We start from the raw sequence: 24,566 nt of genomic DNA, 5'->3' as shown, positions 1-24,566 counted from the left end.
TTTTGTTGGAATAGAAAACTAAATAGTATTTTCATTATCTTTCGGTTGATAAAGAGAATTATATTAATATGTAGTTTAGATATAACTATGGTAAATTAATTAAAAAAAAACTGATACAAGTAGATCAAACACCAACGAATGCCACAAAATTAAATTAAGAAGACTACCATATGATTTTTAAATAAAAATGTAAATACTTCCCTTCCCTACCGTGCCCCCTTTCAGTGTACCAACATGAAGTTTGAACCCAGCAAGCCCCACACGAGATTTTAGACTAGCAATGGTGTTGAAGGAGAATGATGAACATAAAATAATAAACATACGATACAGGGCTGGTTTGGTATTGTTGTGCTTTGAAAAAAAACTGTTGTGAGAATAAGCGGCTGTGCTGTGAGAATAAGCGGCTGTGAAATAAATCAGCAGAGTGTTTGGTAAACTTTTTTGTAAATGTGCTTTTGGAAAGAAAGAAAAAAGCAGTCTGATAGTGGATCTTTTCATTAAAGAAGTACTGTAACTCCGTGTGCTTTGAAAAAAAAACCAGTTTTCCAAAGCTACAAATAGCAGCTTCAACTTTTTCCTTTGATTTCAGCTTATTCTCACAGCAACTTCCAAAATAAGCCTTTTTTTTTTTCAGTTTACCAAACACTTAAAACCCTCACAGCTTTTTTTCATGGGTGTTTTTTTTTAAGCACCTCACTCCCAAACCACCCCACAGACCAACACAAAATCAAAGTTTGAGGGAGCAAATGTACTAACCATAATAGTGTTGTGCTATGATAGCACCAAACCAATTGAAACCAACTCAAGCTAACCCACAGGAAATATATCAAATGGAATGCAAGAACAAAATATAAAGACACCAAGATTTTAACGAGGTTCCTCAACAGTCAGTATAACTGGAGTACGTCCTCGGAGCAGTAAGAGCTCACCCAATAATCCACTATCAACCAAATGGGAGTTTACAAAGTTTTGGCAATCTCACAACCCAAAACCCCCAATATACCCAATAACTCTCACTCACCAAAGAAACAAATAGAGAGGGAAATATAGTGAATAATTTCCTCTCTATACAAAGCTCAAAGCTAATACACAAATACAACTTTGATTGAGTGAGTACCAACAAAGAAAGAAAATCACCTTTCTTTCTTCTCTTCAAAATGGGGCTGCAACACCTCTGTTTTTTGCTCTCTATTTTCTGCTGCGTTTTTCTGCTATATGGCTACCTTACAACCCTCAATCAAAAGCAGCAATTGCTTCTAATTAAAACCCTCATCCGTGGCTTTTCATAGGCCAAATAAAAAAAAACAAATTTTCTCCAACATCATAATTGCCATCATCACAAAGCAAGGAACAACATAATTGATGTCTCCTTTTTTTTCTTTTTTTATTAGCCAAAAGATATCTAGTAATTTGGCCCTTTTTTCTTTTGCTTTGTTTAATAGCCAAAAGGTAATGCTGAGTTGGCCACTTGGCCACAATTCAACAATCTCCACCTTGGCCAAGTTCCGAAAACTCCATGATAAGCCAACCAACACAATTGACCCAAAAAATCACTCCCAAACACTAGGAAGAGAACAACTCATGCCGAGCCAAATGCTTCAAAACTCCTACTGCTCAACGCCTTCTTTATATAGGCATAATGTGAGCCAAGTTCAAACAGTAAACAAACTTGGCAACACCAACAACCTTAGTCAACATATCAGCGGGGTTGTCTTTAGTTGGAATCTTCTGGAGAATAATCTCTCATTCACCAACGACTTCACGAACAAAGTGATAGCGCACATTTATGTGCTTGGTCCTCGCATGATGAACCTGATACTTAGCCAAATAAATGGCACTCTGACTATCACAATGCACCTCCACCTGCTTCTGATCAACCCCCAAATCTCTAATCAGGCCATGTATCCAAATGGCCTCCTTTATAGCTTCAGCAACTGCCATATATTCAGCCTCTGTAGTTGACAAGGCAACAGACGACTGCAAATGGACCTCCAACAAACTAGCCTTTTAGCCATAGTAAACACATAGCATATAGTAGACTTCCTTCCATCCAGATCACCTGTATAATCTGAATAAACATAACCAACTGCAAAATGACCAATACCAGAGTCATTTCTCTCAAAGCATAAACCAACATCTCGAGTACCATGGAGATACCTCAATATCCACTTAGCTGCTTGCCAATGCCCTTTACCTGGATTATACATATATCGACTCACCATGCCAACTGCATGAGCAATATCCAGTCTAGAGCATATCATTGCATACATCAAACTACCAACCAAATTTGCATATGGTATATTTTTCTTTTGCAGCTTTTCTTTATCACTTTTAGGACACTGTAGATAACTCAATTTAAAATGAGGAGCCAAAGGGGTACTAACCGGTTTGGTTGAATCATGAACTCCAAACTTCCGAATCAACTTCTCAAGGTATTGTCTTTGATTCAAACTGACCAAACCCTTCTCTCTATCTCTAGTGATCTCTATGCCAAGGATCTTTTTCGCTTCACCAAGATCCTTCATCTCAAACTCATTTTTCATTTGCTTCTTCAATTTCTCAATCTCTTCGACATTCTTTGAGGCAATCAACATATCATCAACATATATCAACAAATAAATGAAAGACCCATCTTGCAACTTCTTGAAGTACACACAATGATCATATTGACTTCTAGAATAATTTTGGCCTCTCATAAATTTATCAAACCTCAAATACCATTACCTTGGAGATTGCTTCAAGCCATAAAGTGATTTCTTCAATTTGCAAAATAAATTCTCCTTCCCTTTCACTACATACCCATCTGGTTGACACATATAGATCTCTTCATTCAAATCACTATGTAAGCAAGCCGTCTTCACATCAAGTTGCACAAGCTCAAGATCATACTGTGCAACAAGAGATAACATAATGCGAATTGAAGAGTGCTTCACAACCGGAGAAAAGATTTAATTGTAGTCAATGCCCTCCTTTTGTGCATACCCTTTAGCAACTAATCTTGCTTTGAATCTCACATTGCTTTTCTCATCAGCATCTTCCTTCTTGGCATACACCCATTTGCAACCGATAGCTTTCTTGCCCTTAGGCAATTTAGCTAACTCCCAAGTCTTGTTCTTCAAGAGAGAATTCATCTCATCACCCATGACATTGCACCAGCTCTCTTTCTCCTCACTCTCAATGGCTTCCTCGAAATTGGATGGAATATCATCAATGATAATAGGAAGAGCAAAATCAACATAGTCACTATACCAAGCTGGCTTGTTAATTTGTCTTTTTCCTCTGTTCTTGGCAATAGACTCTTGAGGTGAAACTTCCTCTTCAACTTGAATAAAATCTTCAAGTTCAACTTCTTCAACTTCCTCATGGTCTCCAACTTCTTCACTTGTAGTGGCTTCGACATCAGCAGAAATAGGATTTGACGTACCAGAGGCAACTTTTTCAAGCTCCACCTGTTGGACATCTTTCACATTCTTCTCAGATTCTTTGAACATACTTTTTTCATCAAATGTCACATTTTTACTGATTACAAGTTTCTTCATCTCTGGGCACCACAACCGGTAACCTTGGACACCACTACTAAAACCAAGAAATATAGCCTTTTTGGCTCTAGGATCAAGTTTATTTTCAGTCACATGATAATAAGCAGGTGAACCAAAAATACGGATAGTCATAATCAGAAGAAGGTTTTCCAGTCCATACTCCCATTGGTGTCTTACCCTGAACAGCAGCTAAAGGTAACCAATTGATGATGTGACATGCATAATTAACTGCCTCTGCCCAAAATGACTTGCTTAAACTCGACTGAGACAACATACATATAACCTTCTCAAGCAAGGTTTGATTCAATCTTTCTGCAACTCCAGTTTGTTGTGGAGTTCCCCGAACACTAAAATGTCTCACAATCCCTTCCTCTTAGCAAACTTTAAAGAAAGGGTCGGATGTGTATTCTCCACCATTATCCGATCTCAAAATCTTAATCTTTCTCCCAGTCTCGTTTTCAACCATTTTCTTCCAACTCAAGAAAATGCTCAACACCTCACTTTTGTGCTTCATAGTGTAGACCCAAGACCTTCTTGAATAATCATCAACAAAGGTCACGAACCAATGTCTACCACTCAAAGAGGGATTCTTTATAGGACCCCAAACATCTGAATGCACATAATCAAGAATGCCCTTCGTCTGATGTACTGCAGTACTAAACTTCACTCTAGTTTGGTTTCCTAAGACACAATGCTCACAGAAATCAAGCTTACAAGTCGTGGCACTTTTTAGAAGACCTTTTTTCACAAGCCCTTGTAGAGCTTTCTCACCGGCATGGCCTAATCTCATATGCCATAGTCTAGTAGTATCAAAATCGAATGTGCCCATATTTTCTGAGACTACAGATGCTTCACATGTCACAATGCGTCCTTGCAATAAATACAAATGGCCACATCGATGAGCTTTCATCACAATAAGTGCACCATAAGTAACTTTCAATGTCTGCTCATCTGAATGAAACTTGAAGCCCTTGGCTTCTAAAGTTCCCAAAGAAATAAGATTTTTCTTCAAATTCGGTACATACCGAACACCTGTCAACTCTTTAACCATGCCATCATGCAACTTCAAACGAATTGTACCAATACCTTTTGTTGTGCAAGGATTGTCATCTCCCATGAACACAACACCACCATCAAACTCTTTCAAGCTTGAAACCCAATCCTTATGAGGAGTCATATGATGAGTACAACCTGTATCCAACACCCACTTAGTAGCACAATCAAATGATAAGGAAGTGGTTAAAGCAAAATCAAAAAAATTTGTTTCAACCTCAGCAACATTTGCTTCAGAACTTTCTTTTCCTTTGGTCTTCAACCTAGGACAATCTTTCTTCCAATGACCCTTATTATGACAAAAGGCACATTCATCCCATTCCAAGGTTTTTCTACCTTTAGAGTTTTCTCTAGGTCGAGAGTGTGATTTTTTCCTACTAGTATAGTACCTCCTCTCCGATGATCTACCTCTAATAAATAAAGCTTCAGAGATGCTATCATGATTTTTATCTCTATGCCTCATTTCATAATTCATCAAGGCATTTGACACATCTTCAAATTTCATAGTTTTTTTACCATGCAAAATAGTGGTAACAAAATGCTTATAAGAGTCCAGCAAGGAATTCAACAATATTAAGGCCTTATCTTCATCCTTAATATCCTCATCTAAATTTAACAAGTCGGCAATCAACTTATTAAAAGCATCAAGGTGTCTAATCATTTTTGTACCTTTTTTGTATTGGAAGCAGTAGAACTTTTTCTTCAAGTGTAGCCGGTTCTCTGCACTCTTCGTCATATACTTGTCTTCCAATTTTTGCCACAACACACTTGCTAATGTCTCCTGCATTACAAAATACTTCTGAGTTTTTGCAAGGCACAACCGAATTGAAGAGCAAACCCACAAATTTAATTTCTCCCATTCCGGCTTTGACATAGCTTTCGGCTTCTCTCCCAAAGCGGCAAGTAGATCTTGTTGAGCCAACACATCTTTGACCTCGCATTGCCACATCCCGAAGTTGTTTGTGCCATCACATTTTTTCACTTCGAACTTTGCATTTTGCACCGTAGTTCTTGCAAACCTGGAGCTACTTCCAAAAGGATTCTCATCTTGCCCATCTGACATCTTTGGCAACTAGACAATACCCAAGAGAAACCTAGCTCTGATACCAATTGTTGTGATATGACAGCACCAGACCAATTAGAACCAACTCACACTAACCCACAAGAAATATATCAAATGGAATGCAAGAACAAAATATAAAAGACACCAAGATTTTAACGAGGTTCCTCAACAGTCAGTGTAACTGGAGTACGTCCTCAAAGCAGTAGGAGCTCACCCAATAATCCACTATCAACCAAATGGGAGTTTACAAAGTGTTGGCAATCTCACAACCCAATACACCCAATAACTCTCACTCACCAAAGAAACAAATAGAGAGGGAAATATAGTGAATAATTTCCTCTCTATACAAAGCTCAAAGCTAATACACAAATACAACTTTGACAAAGTGAGTACCAACAAAGAAAGAAAATCACCTTTCTTTCTTCTTTTCAAAATGGGGCTGCAGCACCTCTGTTTTTTGCTCTCTATTTTTTGCTGCGTTTTCTGCTCTATGGCTGCCTTACAACCCTTAATCAAAAGCAACAATTGCTTCTAATTAAAACCCTCATCCGTGGCTTTTCATAGGCCAAATAAAAAAAACAAATTTTCTCCAACATCATAATTGCCATCATCACAAAGCAAGGAACAACATAACTGATGTCTCCCTTTTTTTTCTTTTTTTATTAGCCAAAAGATATCTAGTAATTTGGCCCTTTTTTCGTTTGCTTTGTTTAATAGCCGAAAGGTAATGCTGAGTTGGCCACTTGGCCACAATTCAACAAATAGATTGTAAAGCACATACATCCCTTCAAACTCAAGAATAATGCTATATCAGTTTGAGAGAGAGAGAGAGAGAGAGAGAGAGAGAGAGAATTTTTAAGTGTCGATTTGGCAATGTCTTTATGTGTAGAGAGGTACGAGTGCTATCTCTGTTTCCAACTAAAGCACATGCTAGTGAAAATCGAAAGAACGTAAAAACAAACCAAACTGAAAATCTTAACTAGAAACCAAAAACGAAAGACTGCTAGTTAGAATTCAGATCATAAAACGCACTTGCAACAAATAAAATGATCACGGCAATCAAAAAATGAACAGAGTCCAAAGCAGTAACACTAAAGGGAAGTGCGCAGGTTTAGTCATCTCTTAAGAAACTCAGTAACCCGTTACAGCGAACAACGCCACAAAAACAAATCCATTTTGAAGGGAAGCTAATCAGCTCCAACAATTCCCAAACAAAAAAAGGATATGAACCAAGGAAAGAACCCAAATGAATGAATTCACAGGACCCACATGAAAACAAAAAGGAAAACAACGTGGGCTAGAAGATTCTGAAACACATACATCCCTTTAAACTGAAATATCGCGCCTCGACCGCATCTCTTGAACAGCTTCGTAAGGGCAGAGAAAAGATTGTACATGCGAGCATATGCACATAATGTCCCGTCGCGCCAGGGGAAATGAAAAACAAAAAATGAAGAAAAAAGATCAAAAGCGAGGCTGAAAATAGTGCAGAGCGAGACAAAACAAATTCATAGCTACTCAATAAAATCCAACATGTATCAGATTATTCCTTGTAAATAATAAAATGAATCCTAAATATCAGTCGTAAAGTAAGATGAATATTGAAGATCAGTAGGATATAGATACACATGTGGAAAGACAAAATATTCTATTCATTAGAACAATTCAAAAATAAAACTCGTTAGATGACTGAGAAACAATAAACCAAGAACTGAGAGTCAGATTAAGTTCAGCAAAAGCAGATAAAATTATGCAAAATGTAAGTTGGAATCAAGTTCTCACTTACATAACTTGATATCTGCGTTGCCGAGTGCCGGCGGGAAGTGACAATGCTTGATTCATGATTTCTCCCAACTTGCGTTTTAGTTCTGCTTTACCTCTCTTGACAGATTGTTCACTACAGCCCTCAATAAACAGGTACAGCTTGCAATCTCCTGGCCCTGGAACCTTGCCTAGCGGGAAATATTGACCCCTGATAGTAATGGCAGCTCCAGTCAATCACTGATATAGTGCCCTAAATTTCGTTGTGGGTAACTCTCCATTGGGCATTCTGGGGAATATCATTTATTTCCAACTCTGCTTCATAGTGCTCAGGTATTGCATCAGCTTGAATCTTTGCCAGGTTATGCTGCAAATTCATGGCAGCTGCAATTGCTGCCCCTCAAGCTGCCCCCTTGTGTCCAACAAGGACACCTGGCACAACAGCTGTTCCTGGTAAAGTCACACCACCAAGGACACCTGAAAGAGAAACAGGTAATCCACCATTTGGAAGTAGTTGGGCAGCAGAGCCAGGGGTCTGAACGGAAGCCTAACTACCTTTAGACGCAGCAGCAGTGGCTGATATTTGTGCAAGGGCAGCTTGCTGTGAGATGTCACCCCCTGCCTTTCTGACACCATCATCTTCATCTTCAGAATCTGACTTGTCATCCTCAAAACCATAGTCTTTGGCCTGTGCTTTCTTTAGTGCTTTCCAATCTTTCCTCTTCATTAAATTTATAACCACTGCCCCTGTAAACAGTTCCGTGGGCCTGCTTGAGTCCCAGCTTGCTCAGAGAGCGCCAATGCTTTGACAAGATCTGGGGCATACTTAGCATCTTCCTCAGAGATGAACGTTATAGCACAGCCTTTCTTGCAATACGGTGAACATAGTCCTCGTAATGATCTGGAGTATCAAAGTTGATCACCAGCTCAACCCCCTTGACATCTAACCCTCTAGAAGCAAGACTTGTTGCAATCAACAAATTACACACATTGGTCTTAAAATCAGATGTGGTGGATTCACGATCTGTTTGATCTTTGTTCCCGTGAAGCGAGAGACTGCTATCCATTCTTAAGTAGACCCCTAAGCAAAGTGTCACAGGTTGCATGTCCTTTGGCAAACACCAAATTTTTTCCTCCCGTGTAGCGGAAGACGTGGCACATAAGCGAGCACAATGAGATTTTAGGATTTATACAGCCGACCCCACTTAGTAGGATAAGGCTTTGTTGTTATTGTTGTTATACTATTCCCCAAGTATCTCTAACAATCTAATTAACCTTTCACTTTTCGACCTCACTTCAACAAATTGTGTAATGTCCTTGTGTACAACACTCTTACCACCAACCTGTATATGCACATGTTTGTTTAAGACTTTACGTGCCAAGACTTCAACCTGGTGAGGGAACGTGGCAGAAAACAATAGAGTCAAACATTCGATTGATTTGTGTAGCTATAGGTATAGCTCGGATTTTCTTATTTGCTCTTCTCTTTTACATAAGGTCCCGGCAAGAGGCTGTTAGCAGTCTTTCTTTTGTTTTGGCTGCTCGTAGGTAGTTCAGTTGCTTATTCTCTTCGTTCAGGTGACACAAAATACTGAAGTCTTTCTTTTTCACGTTCAGTTGTTGCCAACATACTTATGACCAGAAAAATGATTCATGGTCCAAATACAACGAAGCATGAAAGCATCCAATGCAGTAGGATTTTGACTGGGGAGAACTTCAAGGACGTCACCAACTTGATAGTGTGCTGCACGCCCAGTCGCGAGTGTGCTGCACGCGCCAGCCAAATAGGCCAGCCTCTTGGTCTATCCGAAATGGGCTGGTCTGTTGCCTGGTTTGGGCTAGGTGCCGGGCTGTTTTGCGGGCTGGAGCAGATTGACAGGGTGCTAGGCTGTTTTTTGGATAGGGTGCTGGGCTGTTTTTTGGATAGGGTGTTGGGCAATGAAGTGTCTGGTGGACTTGCTCTTAGTGGAATTATCACATCATGACCAAAGGCCTAGCCTACCTAGGCTTCTTATCTCATCACCTTTAAACCCATCCATGCATGCATCATGATCCCCTTTCTTGAATATCAATTTGCAGCATATCCAATCCACACGTCCACACACATCTCAACTAAATTTGAACTGTACCGCTTGCTTAGGGATATAATTCGCATCCTATTTATCCTGCTTAAGAATATACCAAAATAATTCATATTAAAAGATAATTATTATGATAAAAACCATAATATTATTCTTTAACAAAATTATCATCATTTTTCCATCTGATGGTTGGGAGCTATGCTTACTCAACGGCTTCGATTGCATGGGCCAATGATGTAATTTTGGGTCCAAACAGAAATATATATGTAATACCACTTGTAACCAAAATTTGTTGCGAGTTATATGAGTAAGAATTAGCGCAAAAATAGTAGTTTTTGTCCCACATCAGACCTACATATATAATACCACTTGTAACTCTTATATATACTCTACTTTGGAGATTAATGAATATATCAGAAATTCCCCAAATATTGTTTTATATATTTGATATTTTTCATATTTAATTCAACTTGACATTAGAGCAGTTCGCTTTTGGTGACTTATGAGCCTTAATTTTGTGTCCACTTTTTCTTCTTAGTGTTGTACCTTAATTGTTCAATTAGGGTTTTTGTTGTCATGAATTGTTTTGTTCAAGATTTACAAAAAATAAAATAAAATAATAATAAATAAATAAATAAATTGTCACAAAATAAAATGACGACATTACCAATGAACAGTGATATGCTACAGTGCCAATGAACAAGAATTATGATGCAATATTCCGACTTTATCACCAGTATATGCTCTATTTGTCCCTGATGCTAAGTGTAATCTTTTGTCGATAGAACAACTATTTGATATCTTCCATTGTTCCACACACTTCTACCCCACGTATTGTTATTTTCAAGACCTTAAAACTCAGAAGATAATTGGTCGTGATGAAAGAAATGGGGGTTTGTATATTTTGACGATGGAGAATACAATTCTTTCAGATTCAAGTAATTATCAAGTTCTAAGTATAAAAAAAATAAATACATAATAAATATCGGGATGGAATATCACACAAACAAACATTGTTTCTTAGTAACTAACTCAAATTAGAAATTCACCATAAAAGAAAACTCAAAAATATAAATTGAAGTTGGAATTTTCTTTTAGCATGCAATGTACATAGATCATTATCAAATAAAAAACGCATACATAACTGGCCAAATAGAAAACACATACATTTACTTCTCTTTACAAGTTTCTTAAAAAGTAGCAAATTCAAACCTAACTAAAGATATCATAGCAATTCAAAACAAATTTTTCTGCTTCCTATCAAATATTCCCCGTCCAAAAGTAGAAATGGATAAATCTACAAGCAATGGAAATTGCATCCATATGAACGAGGCAACTGGAACACCGGCAAGCAAAATGCTTGGAATGACAATCGATGATTTCCCGTCAAGAATAATGTAAAGGCCACAAGAAAAGACAATCATCATAGTGGCAATAGATAAAAAGAGGGTGAAAAGGCCTATTATCATTTTTGTGGGCAATGATTTGTGGAAATCATCTTGAGAATAACGTGATGTGAGAATGCCCAAAAACATGATAACCGAGGTTGTTGAAGAAAATAGCGAGATTGCATCTGAAACTATAAAAGTTGTGAATACCTGAGGAAGACCTATATTTTCCTCATTTCCCCCAGGAACTGTGAATGCTGCAGCAAATATTATGGTGACAATAAGAGCACCTACAACTGTACAAGAAGTTGTTGTTTCCTTCATTGACTTTTCTGCCTCTTTCCCCAATTCTTTGTGATTCTCTGTAAATATTTTTTTTGGTGTCTTATTATCTATGTTTATAGATTCACAATCTATGGGATCTGCAATGCTCTCCACCTCCTGCATTTTTACGACAAAATTATTTATGGATGTGACTTTGAAATCTTTATCTCTTCATATAAATCCTTGAACTTTTGTCTTTTGAAACACCACATAATCCAAAGTCAATAGTTAAGCACATAAGATGACATTATAGTACGCCTTTAAATAATAATATTTTATTTTTTAATTTCAATTTTTTCCCGTTATGCTTGTGCATGTCGACAAAATTCTGTTTTGATTTTTTATTTTTAAGGAGTAATTTATGCACTCTTTTTGTTTTCTTTGAAATTGAGTAAATAAAGTAACAAAATATGTGAAGGAGCTGGAGAAAATGAGAGTAAAATTATAGTCACAAAAATCCGTTCTAAACAGATAAATAGTCACCTTGAACCATTGTAGTTCTCTTTGCATTTGCAAAACTCCACCTTGAATGTGATCAATTTGTGACAATGGGGTAATCCTTGCTACCGTATGTAGCACATTATTGCCAAGGTGATCCTTAAACCTCACTGTTTTCTTTAGTCCTTCGGATTGAAAAAGGCCATATTTGGATCTATCGAGGTCATCTTTATCTTGTTTTCGGAGAAACTCACATATAATATTATAAACATTGTAGTGACGACTTTCAGCGGCAATATGGAGCAGACTCTGATTTTTTTCGTTCGTAACTTCAAGTACGGGATATGTGGATCTACAAAAATGAGTAATATACTCCACATGTCCTCGTTCTACTGCCACGCACAATGTTTCGTTCAATTTCCTTCGTTGATAATAACTCATATCTTCCTTCCTCACTGCTTTACACATGATATATAAAAACTGCTGGACCAGCTCGTGCACTAATTTTATCTGATATATACGATTAATTCCTATATTCATTAAAAAAAGAATCATTTAAAAATAATATTGACTATTAATAAAACTACCATTAAAAAAAATTAATTAACAATATGAATACAAATGTAGCCCACCTAAAAGTGTGCGGAGATTCGCCACTTGTCTTCGGAAAAAACCCATTCCTGCATTACAAGTCAAATTTGATGAAAAGCAAAGCAAAAACATTTTATTTACAACTAACACCATTCCCCTCCTATCCTATCAGTTATTTTTCCATTAGCTGAGTTTTACCTTATGCTGTCAGTTTAATTACCCTTATTTTTCATTTCCATTTTAATTTATTTCCCTTCCTTTCCTTTTCTTTTTGCCGCTTTTTATTTGGGAGGAGAATTAAAGGTGAACCTAACTATGGCTTTCAATTTTAGAAACCCATTCTCTCTCTCTCTCCTCCCTCCCGTCCGCCGTCCGCCGTCAGCCGTCCGCCGTCCGCCGTCAGCCGTCCGCCGTCCGCCGTCCGCAGTTCACCGGTCACCGGTCACCAACGACCGTCAAATTATACCTTCACAACCCTCTTTCCGTCCTCTTTTCAAACCCCAAGATAGTTTCTACAAATTCGTAGCCGAATTTCCTCAATTTTAGATCTAAGAAACGGTGGAATTGGATCTCGACCCAAGAGGTAAAAATGATCCACTCCTCGTGGGCTGCCCTCCGGTGTAAGTGTTTTTAATCCCAAAATCAAAGCTTTAAGTTTTGGGATGGATTCTATATTTGAAATTTTAATTCCATTTTGTGTATGCATGTGGAAGATTGGGGAGGAGGAAGGTGAATCAAGGTTGTTTCCAAGCTCGACCAAGAAGAATGGAAGGTTGTGGGTGAAATTATGGTGAAATCCGAGAAAACCCTTATTCTATTTCGGTTTTAAAGGGTACTATAATCTGCCCATTTTGTTTATGTTTTGTGTGTTTGAAGTATTTTGCTAAACATTCTATTTATCTACTGATATCATGAATACAAACCTAAGTTGTAGTAGCATTGGCATGGCATTAACAAAAACCAAATTGGATTGCAGACATTTAAATTACCTGAGGAAATGAGATGATGACTTTGATTCTCTTTTTGGTCTGACAGATGCCCTTCATCACTTTCACGTTTTTCCTTGTCGAGGGGAGGAAGAGGTTTTATGCATATACCTATCAAGATTCGAATACAGGCCCAATCATTAATTCAATGCAATATTCTTCTCAACCAAGTTTTTTATGTGAAATCTGTTATTTTACCCATTGAACTTTCTGTCGGAGTGAGAGCCTTTCCAATCTTAGATCAACATTTTTTTTAAACTAATCTTTATATTAAGTTGTGAGAGCCTTTCACTTTCTGTCGGAGTGAGAGCTTTCCAATCGTGAATGATCAAGTTGTTTTTATTTTTGTGGGAGAGGGAGAGGGAGGGAGTAGGGAGAGAACGTGGAGATGACATGTGGGTGAGGGAAGTGAAAAAACAGTAAAAGAAAATTTTTGTTGTGGAAACAGAAACATGAACGCAAAATTAAAAAAAAACAAATGATAAAGTTGAACACAAAATAATTAAGGGAACTATATAGAAGAAGACAGAGATGCCATATTTTTCTACGGGGGAGTTTAAGTTATTAAGGGGTTTGTGCATTTACATATTTATGATCTTGGTGGTATATTGATATTGGTACGAAAATAAAATATGATGATGTGTAATTCTAGACATTGGACCAATTTCACGGAAGTGGACTAATACTAATAGTGAGTTAACAAAATGGACTCATATCAATCTTTATACAATGAGAAACCAAAAAGCAATTGTGTTCTAACCAATATAGATCAATTTTTCCCATAAATTGAGCGGCCTTCCACTTTTGAATGCAAAACGGTTACTGGCCAATGCTGCTAAGGGGATATTCCCATTGTGGTCTGTATTCATGGCCAATTTTGGGTAACGTTGAATCAAATCCCGCGCAATATCTATATGTAATACAAATGTGAAAAGAAAACATTGTAAGTATGTAGACGAAATTTGTAACAAAAAAAAAATAGATGGGGGAAAGTTGTACCAAATCTTTGGAGACGAAAACCGTGAGAAATAAGGTGAGCGGCATCAACAACTTTTATCGTTTCCGGTTGAGTGAGGGAATAAAAATAGTGAGCCATTCTTTCCCCTTGTGTATTCGCTTGGGCGATCGCAACTAGAGCCTTCTTATCCCGGGGCGGTAAAATAGTTAGTAAATTGGGGTTCTTTTCAGCCATGCATTTAGCTACTTCAACCCTTTCTGGAAACCAACGTATCAAATAATAAAGAGCTGTGTAACCAAATGCGGCTGGTGTTACCAAGTGTTCCTTTTCCATTAACTCCACCAACTGTTGTATAATGTGCACGCTGCACCTCTTCCTGATTGCGTAGTGAAGAGCTGTACCACCCCATTTAACAATTGCACTTCCTAGTTGGGGATCTTGGCTAAGTAAGTTGATCGCATTATCCCAATCATTAGACTTGACATATTTCACGAAAGTTTCTTGGGTCTTATAATGTCCTGCTCCTGCATCCCATGTTTGTTAATTGCTATATTTCCCATACTTGCATCAAAATAATTAATACAAAACAATCCTACATTGGAAAATATAACAAAATTATATACTATATATAAGGGAGACTCCACCCCAAATTAATAGCACCGAGGTCTATCGGTGATGTCAGTGGCATAAATTACTATTAAATAGACTTATATACAAGTATTAGTTTGTGAGGATCAAGGTATAGTATATAAATTATATACTATACCTGGTGTTTCTTCTATTATAACCTCTGGCTGATACGCTTCACCAACTGATATGTATTCTGAAAATGAAAATTTTGATGTTAAGATGAAAGATGTTATCATTTAATTCTTAATTTTCTTTTTTCTTTTCCCTTCACACAAATGCCTATGTGTGAAAATATTCTTCATCAAATTAGAATATATAGAATCATAGATCACCCACAAGGTACAACCGGAAAACCATTGCCATATGTTTATCAGCTTTTCTTTTTTCCTTCAATTGCTCATGTGTGTACGTACCTTTTTCATTTGATGGTCCACCTGGCTTCTCCAGTCTTTTTGACAAAGTATCCCATGCTTGTTTGGCCGTGGTTTTGTTCTTGATAAGTTGATAAGTATCATCTCCGCAAGAATTCTGGATTGCATATAAGGCCTTGGCATCCTTCTTCAAACCCTTACTTTGAGCTTTTTCTTCATCTTCTGTTTTAGGACATTCATCAGTGCCTTCATCTATAATGTCCCAAAGATCTTCGGCCAACAAGTATGTCTTGATCTGAGATTTCCAATCGTCATAATTCTTATAGCTAAGAATTGTACGAACAATTGCAGTTGTCATGTTCAATTTGCCTATTTATTCAACGATATTTTATGTTAATTGAGCATTTGTGAAGAAAACAACGAAAATGAAGAAAAGAAACAAAGTCAGTCTAACTATCACACTCACAAATTGAGTTGGGGCAATCTTCAAAGGAGGCAGCAGCAGCAGCAGCGCTATGAGCTTTCTAATTGCTAATTCCCCCGCATGTGCACATAGAGTAGCCAAACTTATCATTTATAGATAAACAATAATGCGATTTTTTTTTTTTGTATGTTTGTATATATAGTTTAGAAAAATGCTAGTAACCTTCTCACTTATTTTTTTATTTCAATCTTCTCATTTTTATTAATGTCACGTACATTCTACTAGTACAACTAAAAGTTTAATCACTTTATAGTGAAAGTTTAAAATAGTTAAAATTTTAATAATGCGTTGTCCTTTTTTATTGGTCCACATGTACTATTCCTTTATTGAAAAATTAGAACCTTATCTTTAAGCCAAAAAGTCCAAAACACGAAAATTGGTCACTGTCATCTGAGTTATAAACAAGGAAGAAAATATCGGTAATATCGGAAATATCGGTAGTCCGAAAACACGGAAATATCGATGGAAATATCGGGATAATATCGATATCGATAAAAATTACATGGAAACCACGGAAATTGTAAGAAAAACTTGGAAATTTTTATTAAAACTTTGCAGGATGTTTATTTAGTCAATTATCTATTAGTTTATCACAAAAAATTGGAAGGAAATGCATTGCATGATGGATTTAACTGATTTAAGTTGATTATATAGCGAGCTGACAAACATTGTGAGTGTAGAAAATATGTAGTAATTAATGAAAGAAATTTAAACACACCAATTGGGGCTTATTGCGGCAAGTTTTTTAGATATGACATCGCATCAGTCGTCTTTTGTGTTAATTTGTAATCTTAACTGGTTTTGTTGTGTTGTGTCAATTAGTTAAATTAAGCGGTACATCCAATTGGGGCTTATAAACATTTTAATTCTCTTTAAAAATCTAAGGGCATTTAATAAGGATTTTAAGTGATTCTTTAAAGTTTAAGGGGTATTCGATCATGATTTTTAAGAAATTCATACATTCCAAATGTATTCATTTAGAAATTGATTCGAAGAGATTTTTAAAAAGTTGGGAAACTCGAAAAAATTAGAAATATTTCACATAATATTTTAAACATTCTCAAATCGCTTCCTGAAAATTTGAGGGAATTCACTTAAAATTTTACATAAAAGTTTTAAAAATTATTAAACTTCATCAAAATTCATAAATTTTTAAATCTATTATAATCTTTAAAATCAGAATGGAGTAAAAAAATTTGGGGCCTGAAACTTGGTTAAATCCCTAAAGTGCCAATTGAAAAGCGTAAGAAGAGAAGACAGAGAGAACGAGAGGCTCCCCGTCTTCCTTTGTGCTAGTAATCCATGGCGTCAACGAGTCAACGATCCCTCCTCCTCATCGCCCTCCTCTCCCTCTTCGCAATCTCCGCCACCGCATCAAGGCCCTGCAAAACCCTCTTCGTTTCCTCCTACTCCTTCTCCCTCCGCCGCCTCCCCTCCTCCTCTTCCTCCTCCGGCTTCGTCACCATCGTCACCGAGATTAGCCAGATCCGCCCCGTCCACCCCCACCCCACCCGCTTCGACGACGGCTTTGTCCCACACCCTCACCACCACGACGCCAGCGAGAAGCGAACATCGGCACCCATTCTCCTCCTCCCCACGGAGCCTGCCCCGCCGGCGCCGCGCTCGCCTCCGTCTCTGTTCCACGTCTGCTTCAACCCAAGACCACGCCTGCTTCGCCGTGGGGACAGACCACGAGTTGTGACTTCGACAACGGCAGGGGAATCGGCGTCGTTGAGGCGCAGATCTTGGGTTTGAGCATGGATTGCAGAGAGATCTGGGCAGCTGGGGGGACGACGACGACGGATCCACAACAATTTTTTCGATAATATCGAAAATATCGCGATATTATCGATAATATCGCGATATTTTGACGATAATGATACGGATATGTGGGAAAATATCGGTACCTCAGAAAAACGATAATATCGGCGAAATATCGCCGATATTATCGATATTTAATACCATGGTTATAAACATTAAAAATTATATCCCATGTGAATTTTTTTGTTATCATTTTATGTGGAGCAAGAAATGTGGTTGAGATATTTTATTTTAAAAATATTAAAAAAAGAACAAATTGCACACACTTTTAGGATATATTATTTTTATTCTTCGAAAAAAAAAAACAATTCCACATATTATTATGTAAATAAAATAATAATCAGATGTTTAAGTCGAGAACGATTTATTTAATACAAAAGAATTTTTTCAAGTATAAGGTGATCAAGCATTTTTTCACAGTTTGAGGTGATTTAAAAAAAAAAAACTGGTATGAAAAAAAGTTGGAAGAGTTTATGGTGTTTGGTAAACTTCCAACTCTAACTTTTTTTCACAATTTTAAGTAAAAAAAAAGCCAAAAAAACAGAAGCAGTAAAAAGCAGCTTTGAAAACCTGATTTTTCAGCTTCTACGCAAACCTCTAAAACTCCGGTAAACAGTAACCCCTTTAATGAAAGTTTCTGGCATTCCTACCCTTAAATTCCCCGAAAGCACAAAGCCAGCGACTTTTCCGATTCCACGGCGAAGCTTCTTCACAATGCAGAAGATGGCGTAGGAATGGTTTTTGCAGACCGGCAGCGGCGTCGACGACTCGCAGAAGCCGTCGTTATCTTCTTTGCTAGCCGATTGGAACTCCTACGCTGTTTCACAATCCACTGACGAGAGCTCCTCTTTGGGACTTGGATTCGATCTCGAATCTGCGGTGCGCTTTGCTAATGACACTGTTTCCGGCACTTTCAGCGTATAAGTTCGTATCTGATCTTAGTTTCCTGCCTAATTAACTCAGTTTTTTAGTTACTGTAGAGTTATTTGTGGGTGATTTTGGCTGTGGGTTTCTGATTTTGTGTGTGTTTTAAGTGAATCTGATAATTGGGTTTTCGATTTTGTGCGTATTTAGGCGAACTTGATCATGGGTTTTGGAATTTGTGTATAAATAAGTGAATTTGATATGGGATTAATGATATTTGTGTATATGATGCTGGGATGTTAATGATTGTGTGCATATTTAGGTGAATTTGATATGGAGATTTTTGGTTTTTAGGGGTTTAGGAGCTGGTGGATTTGTAGAATAAGCTAATATCTCGACCCGTATCGTCAAATTTGTGTATGTGATAGATTTTGATGATGGGTATTTGATTTCTGTGCTTGGATCTGGGATTAGTAATTTAGTATTTGATTGAGTGCATGATACTTTGTTATGTTGCTTCATATTCTGATTTGGGGTCTATGGATTTCCTTCTGACTATATGATTGGACTATTGCATTTTCTTTAGGGTATTTCAATAATGACTCTTGTATGTCTCAATAATGACTCTTGATTAACCTTATTAGATTGTATCAACTGTTGCTGCTTGCAATCGGATTTGGTCATATTGGTGAATTTCGCTCTAGATGTTTCTTCTTTCTTTTGTTCAGTTTCCGCCAAGTGAAAATTCTCTGCTTATGCTGATAATACGTGGTCTATTATGAAGGATTTTCATCATTGAGTGACTGTTGACTTCTATTATTACAGTGAGTGAGAAATGAAAGTAAAGCTGCTGCCGTGGTTAAAAGAGCAGAGATGAAAATTTGAGTATATGGTTGTATTTGCTTAGTTCAATTCTCTTTGTATAAAAAAATAGAGAGATCATATAGTTGTAAATGATTCAATGGTGATATGACATTGGAAATTTGGAATAAAAAAAATTCTTGGTTTAGTTAGTGTTTCGAAGTGATATGTGATTGTACAATGATTCCATAACTGCTATAGTTGTTTCCTGTATGCGACCAGATGGTATGGATTGTACAAGAATGCTATAAAAAGCTATAACAGCATTGGGAAAATGCTATGAAAAGTTTACAATAGCATTTGATGAATGCATCTAATTAGATTATTTTCAAGTACATTAACAATATTGTACTAATGAATCCTAGCTATTCAATCTAACATATTTCAATTGAAGTAGTTTGTCATACTAATTAATATTTAAGATAAAGTTTATAAATATTTTTCTTTTAAAAATAAAGTATATTTAGTAATTCATCTTTATTTGTTACAACAACAACAACAACAAAGCCTTTTCTCACTAAGTGGGGTCGGCTATATGAATCCTAGAACGCCATTGCGCTCATTTGTGTCATGTCCTCCGTTAGATCCAAGTACTCAAATCTTTTCTTAGGGTCTCTTCCAAAGTTTTCCTAGGTCTTCCTCTACTCCTTCGGCCCCGAACCTCTGTCCCGTAGTCACATTTTCGAACCGGAGCGTCAGTAGGCCTTCTTTGCACATGTCCAAACCTCCGAGACCGATTTTCTCTCATATTTCCTTCAATTTTGGCTACTCCTACTTTACCTCGGATATCCTAATTCCCAATCTTATCCTTTCTCGTGTGCCCATACATCCCACGAAGCATCCTCATCTCCGCTACACCCATTTTGTGTACGTTGATGCTTCACCGCCCAACATTCTGTGCCATACAACATCGCTGGCCTTATTGCCGTCCTATAAAATTTTCCCTTGAGCTTCAGTGGCCTACGACGGTCACACAACACGCCGGATGCACTCTTACACTTCATCCATCCAGCTTGTATTCTATGGTTGAGATCTCCATCTAATTCTCCGTTCCCTTGCAAGATAGATCCTAGGTAGCGAAAACGGTCACTTTTTGTGATCTTCGCTAGATTGCTCCGGTCATTAGTGTGGATAAGTATATAAATGGATAGAGATAGGAAAGCAAACACAAGATGTACGTGGTTCACCCAGATTGGCTACGTCCACGGAATAGAGGAGTTCTCATTAATTGTGAAGGGTTTACACAAGTACATAGGTTCAAGCTCTCCTTTAGTGAGTACAAGTGAATGATTTAGTACAAATGACATTAGGAAAAATTGTGGGAGAATGATCTCGTAGCCACGAAACTTCTAAGTACCGGAGTGTGGTATCGTCTTGACTTGCCTTATCTGTCTCATAGGTAGATGTGGCATCTTCTCTGGAAGTACTCTTCCTCCATCCAGGGGTGGTATCTGTAACTGGTGGAGATGCACAAGGTAATGTATCAATTTCACTTGAAGCTTACTTGTAGTTTCATGCTTGGTCAAGCGAGATACAAACCATGTAGTAGGAGTCCCCCAAGTCGCCGAGCTGGGGGATCTGCTGAAAGAGGTGACAGACAAGGTAAGCAATCAGAGCTCCGGCTGATTGTTCACATTCTCCCTATCTTGCAGGCAGCATGAAGGATAAAGAGAAGAAAAATGAGGAGAGATGATATGGGATACTTTTGCTTTTGAAGAAGTAACTTTCCACAGGCTTATTCTTGAACTGGGCTGGAGGGTTTTTTGGTTTCCTCCAGAGTATAAGGCCGACTGAAGAATTTGAGGGTCAAAACAAGTCTATCAAATCTAGAGTACGTTCGACCCTGCTGATATGGGATACTTTTGCTTTTGATAGAGTAGTTGATGTATCGGCACGTGTGCTGTTACGCTTGTCTCCACATGCTTCCTTGTATCCTTCTCACTTGCCCTATCTGTTCCTCAGGCAGATGCGGTATCTTCCCTGGAAGCATAAGATGTTGAAGATGAGTACTCGAGAGCAATGCCAGGTAAGTAATCAGGTAAAGGGTTCCAGGCAGTCAATTCCTGGCTGGAAGCTTGATTCCAAGTGCTGACTGATTGCTCTCTTTCTCCTTGTCTTGCAGGTAAGAACAAGGCCAAAGGAAAAGACAGGGAAAAAGCATGATATGGGATACTCTTGCTTTTAACCCTGATGATATGAGATATTCTTGCTCTAGTATAGCTTGTTTACAGAGGTATTATCGGGGGGAAAAAAAGCTAAATATTTCGAAAGGCTTTGTTGGGAGTGCCCTCTCAGATAAGAGAAAGGGTTGAGCATTTTTGCAGGTCTGCCTGTCCGTTAGGGATGGAAGTCGACATATATAGGAGTCTCCCTAACATCAAGTAATAATGCTATTCCTTTACCCTGCTTGGTTATAGCACGGTAGTGGGAGCTGCCAGCTTCACATGTTTTAACTCTGTCAGAGCACTTTGAAAAAGTGGTTTGTGGTATCTGGAAAGCTGATGTTGCGTGTAAAGATTACAGACCTGTCGGGGGTCTGGCTCTCGAGATTCGGAGAACGATGCCTCTTCGATTTTTGAGAAAGCAATCCTGCTGGGGGTCTGGCTCTCGAGATTCGGAGAGCGGTGTCTCTTCGATTTTTTAGAAAGTAATCATGTTGGGAGTCTGGCTCTCGAGATTCGGAGGGCGGTGCCTCTTCGATTTTGGAGCAAGCAATCTTGTTGGGAGTGTTTTCTCGAATGAGAGTAAAGGTTGGGCATGTTTGCTAGTCTACCTTGCCACGAAGCACAGAGGTTGACACACAGGGACTTTCCAATTATCCAGTAGTGGTACTGTTCCTTTACCCTCTCTTCGATTTTTGAGAAAGTAATCATGTTGGGAGTCTGGCTCTCGAGATTCGGAGGGCGGTGCCTCTTCGATTTTGGAGCAAGCAATCTTGTTAGGAGTGTTTTCTCGAATGTGAGTAAAGGTTGGGCATGTTTGCTAGTCTACCTTGCCACGAAGCACAGAGGTTGACACACCGGGACTTTCCAATTATCCAGCGGTGGTACTGTTCCTTTACCCTTGTGGGTAATAATATGGTAGCTAGACCTTCAAAATTTATGTGTCTAAACTTTGTTAGTGTTGTTTCTTTGCAATTCTTTTACCCTTCTTGGTCAGAGCGATGTAGTGGGAGCTGCAAGCTTCACGTGTCTCAACTTTGTCAGAGAACTTTGGCAAAGTTATCTGTGGTACCCATGAGCTACTGTTGCGTGTGGGAAGTGGGTGATTGAACAGTACGATTCATGTGCTTTCTACTTCGCCAGAAATCTTCGACAGAATGCCCATAATTTCCGCAAAGCTGAATGTGCGTGTGACAGGTGCTGACAAGGCTGGAAAAGTAGGTGCCTCTTCGATTTCTGAAATCGGCCCTCGTGGTCTCTGAGCAGCCCAGCTTTTGAGAAAGCAAGCCTCTTGGATTTCTGAGATCGGCCTTTGTGGTCTTTGAGCAGCCCAGCTTTTGAGAATCTCTGAGCAGCCCAGCTTTTGAGAAAGCAAACGCCTCTTCGATTTCTGAGCAGGCGCCTCTTCGATTTCTGAAGCTTCGTCGAGTGCAGATTTTTATAGAGGCTGACATTAAGTTCCAAAGCACACTTGAATATCCACCAGTAGAAGCTCCATTATTGCACTTCTAAGATCTTGATTTGTCCGACCTCTTCTCTCTTCAACACCTTTGAAAATGTCTGGCCCCTCCGACCGTCGTTTTAACTTGAACCTTGTTGAAGAGGCAGCCCCGCCTTCTCCAGACAACATATGGCGCCCATCCTTCGTCTCCCCTACTGGTTCTCTTACCGTTGGGGATTCCGTGATGAAGAATGATATGACCGCTGCGGTAGTGGCCAGGAACCTTCTCACTCCCAAAGATACCAGACTACTTTCCAAACGGTCTGATGAGTTGTCCGTTAAGGATTCTCTGGCTCTCAGTGTTCAGTGTGCAGGTTCTGTGTCTAATATGGCCCAACGCCTATTTGCTCGAACCCGCCAAGTTGAATCATTGGCGGCTGAAGTGATGAGTCTCAAACAGGAGATTAGAGGGCTCAAGCATGAGAATAAACAATTGCACCGGCTCGCACATGACTATGCTACAAACATGAAGAGGAAGCTTGACCAGATGAAGGAATCTGATGGTCAGGTTTTACTTGATCATCAGAGATTTGTGGGTTTGTTCCAAAGGCATTTATTGCCTTCGTCTTCTGGGGCTGTACCGCGTAATGAAGCTCCAAATGATCAATCTCTGATGCCTCCTCCTTCTAGAGTTTTGTCCAATACTGAGGCTCCGAATGATCCCCCTCCAGTGCCTTCTCTTTCTGGGGCTCTACCGACTGCTGAGACTTCTCCTAAGCAACCTTTGTGAAGGCTCCCTCTTGTTTGTTTATTTTGACTCAAGTATATGTACATATTTGTAACTTATCGGGGATATCAATAAATAAGCTTTCCTTCATTTCAACGTATTGTGTTAAATACACCAAAGCCTTCTTCGCTAAGTTATTTGAATTTTCTTTTGTTGAAGCTTGTATGTTGAAGCTTTGTGAGTGGAGCATATAGGTTGAGGTAGTGTTCCCTTAATTTCCCGAGTGAGGAAAACTTCTCGGTTGGAGACTTGGAAAATCCAAGTCACTGAGTGGGATCGGCTATATGAATCTTAGAACGCCATTGTGTTCTGTCCTGTGTCATGTCCTCTGTTAGATCCAAGTACTCTAAGTCTTTTCTTAGGGTCTCTTCCAAAGTTTTCCTAGGTCTTCCTCTGCCCCTTCGGCCCTGAACCTTTGTCCCATAGTCGCATCTTCTAATCGGAGCGTCAGTAGGCCTTCTTTGCACATGTCCAAACCACCGTAACCGATTTTCTCTCATCTTTCCTTCAATTTCGGCTACTCCTACTTTACCCGGGATATCCTCATTCCTAATCTTATCCTTTCTCGTGTGCCCACACATCCAACGAAGCATCCTCATCTCCACTACACCCATTTTGTGTACGTGTTGATGCTTCACCGCCCAACATTCTGTGCCATACAGCATCGCCGGCCTTATTGCCGTCCTATAAAATTTTCCCTTGAGCTTCAATGGCATACGGCGGTCACACAACACGCCGGATGCACTCTTCCACTTCATCCATCCAGAAAATTAAATTAATAGCACATCTAGTATTATATATTTTTGGTCATTTTACACGGTCATAGCTGTTTTACATAAAAGTTTACCAAACACTATCATACTGCTTTGTTTTCCAAAAGCACTTTTACAAAAAAGTTTACCAAATACTCTGCTGCTTTATTTTACAGCTGTTTATTCTCACAGCACAGCAGAAGCAACTTTT

The 24,566-nt window shown here is 38.6% G+C and overlaps 4 long non-coding RNA genes and 2 pseudogenes across 5 annotated transcripts in view; 4 read left to right on the top strand and 2 right to left on the bottom strand.

Annotated features, from left to right (window-relative positions):
- Positions 1–6,722: 6,722 nt before the first annotated feature.
- Positions 6,723–24,566, bottom strand: part of LOC126610041 (DEAD-box ATP-dependent RNA helicase 42-like) — a 68,774-nt pseudogene continuing 50,930 nt past the window's right edge.
- Positions 10,855–15,772, bottom strand: LOC126610024 (uncharacterized; annotated as a pseudogene).
- The window catches only part of LOC126610043 (uncharacterized), a 54,246-nt gene continuing 42,071 nt past the window's right edge, over positions 12,392–24,566 (top strand). The window contains exon 1 of the long non-coding RNA XR_007618350.1: positions 12,392–12,615. This is a non-coding gene — a long non-coding RNA (uncharacterized LOC126610043). The remainder of the gene's footprint in view (positions 12,616–24,566) is intronic.
- Positions 12,630–13,482, top strand: LOC126610042 (uncharacterized). Its single transcript, XR_007618349.1, has 3 exons — positions 12,630–12,858; positions 12,952–13,070; positions 13,274–13,482. It is a non-coding gene; the product is annotated as an uncharacterized LOC126610042 (long non-coding RNA).
- Positions 18,051–19,361, top strand: LOC126610044 (uncharacterized). 2 transcript variants are annotated; one of them, XR_007618351.1, is made up of 2 exons: positions 18,051–18,412; positions 19,182–19,361. It is a non-coding gene; the product is annotated as an uncharacterized LOC126610044 (long non-coding RNA). The 2 variants fall into 2 exon arrangements; XR_007618352.1 differs by having other exon boundaries at positions 19,178–19,361.
- Positions 19,776–22,865, top strand: LOC126610048 (uncharacterized). Its single transcript, XR_007618357.1, has 3 exons — positions 19,776–21,044; positions 21,176–21,239; positions 21,336–22,865. It is a non-coding gene; the product is annotated as an uncharacterized LOC126610048 (long non-coding RNA).

The sequence above is a fragment of the Malus sylvestris genome, chromosome 17 (assembly GCF_916048215.2).
Source record: "Malus sylvestris chromosome 17, drMalSylv7.2, whole genome shotgun sequence".
In the NCBI taxonomy this organism is placed as follows: domain Eukaryota; kingdom Viridiplantae; phylum Streptophyta; class Magnoliopsida; order Rosales; family Rosaceae; genus Malus; species Malus sylvestris.
Note: the sequence above shows the minus strand (reverse complement) of the source record. Positions and strands in the feature narration are given on the sequence as shown.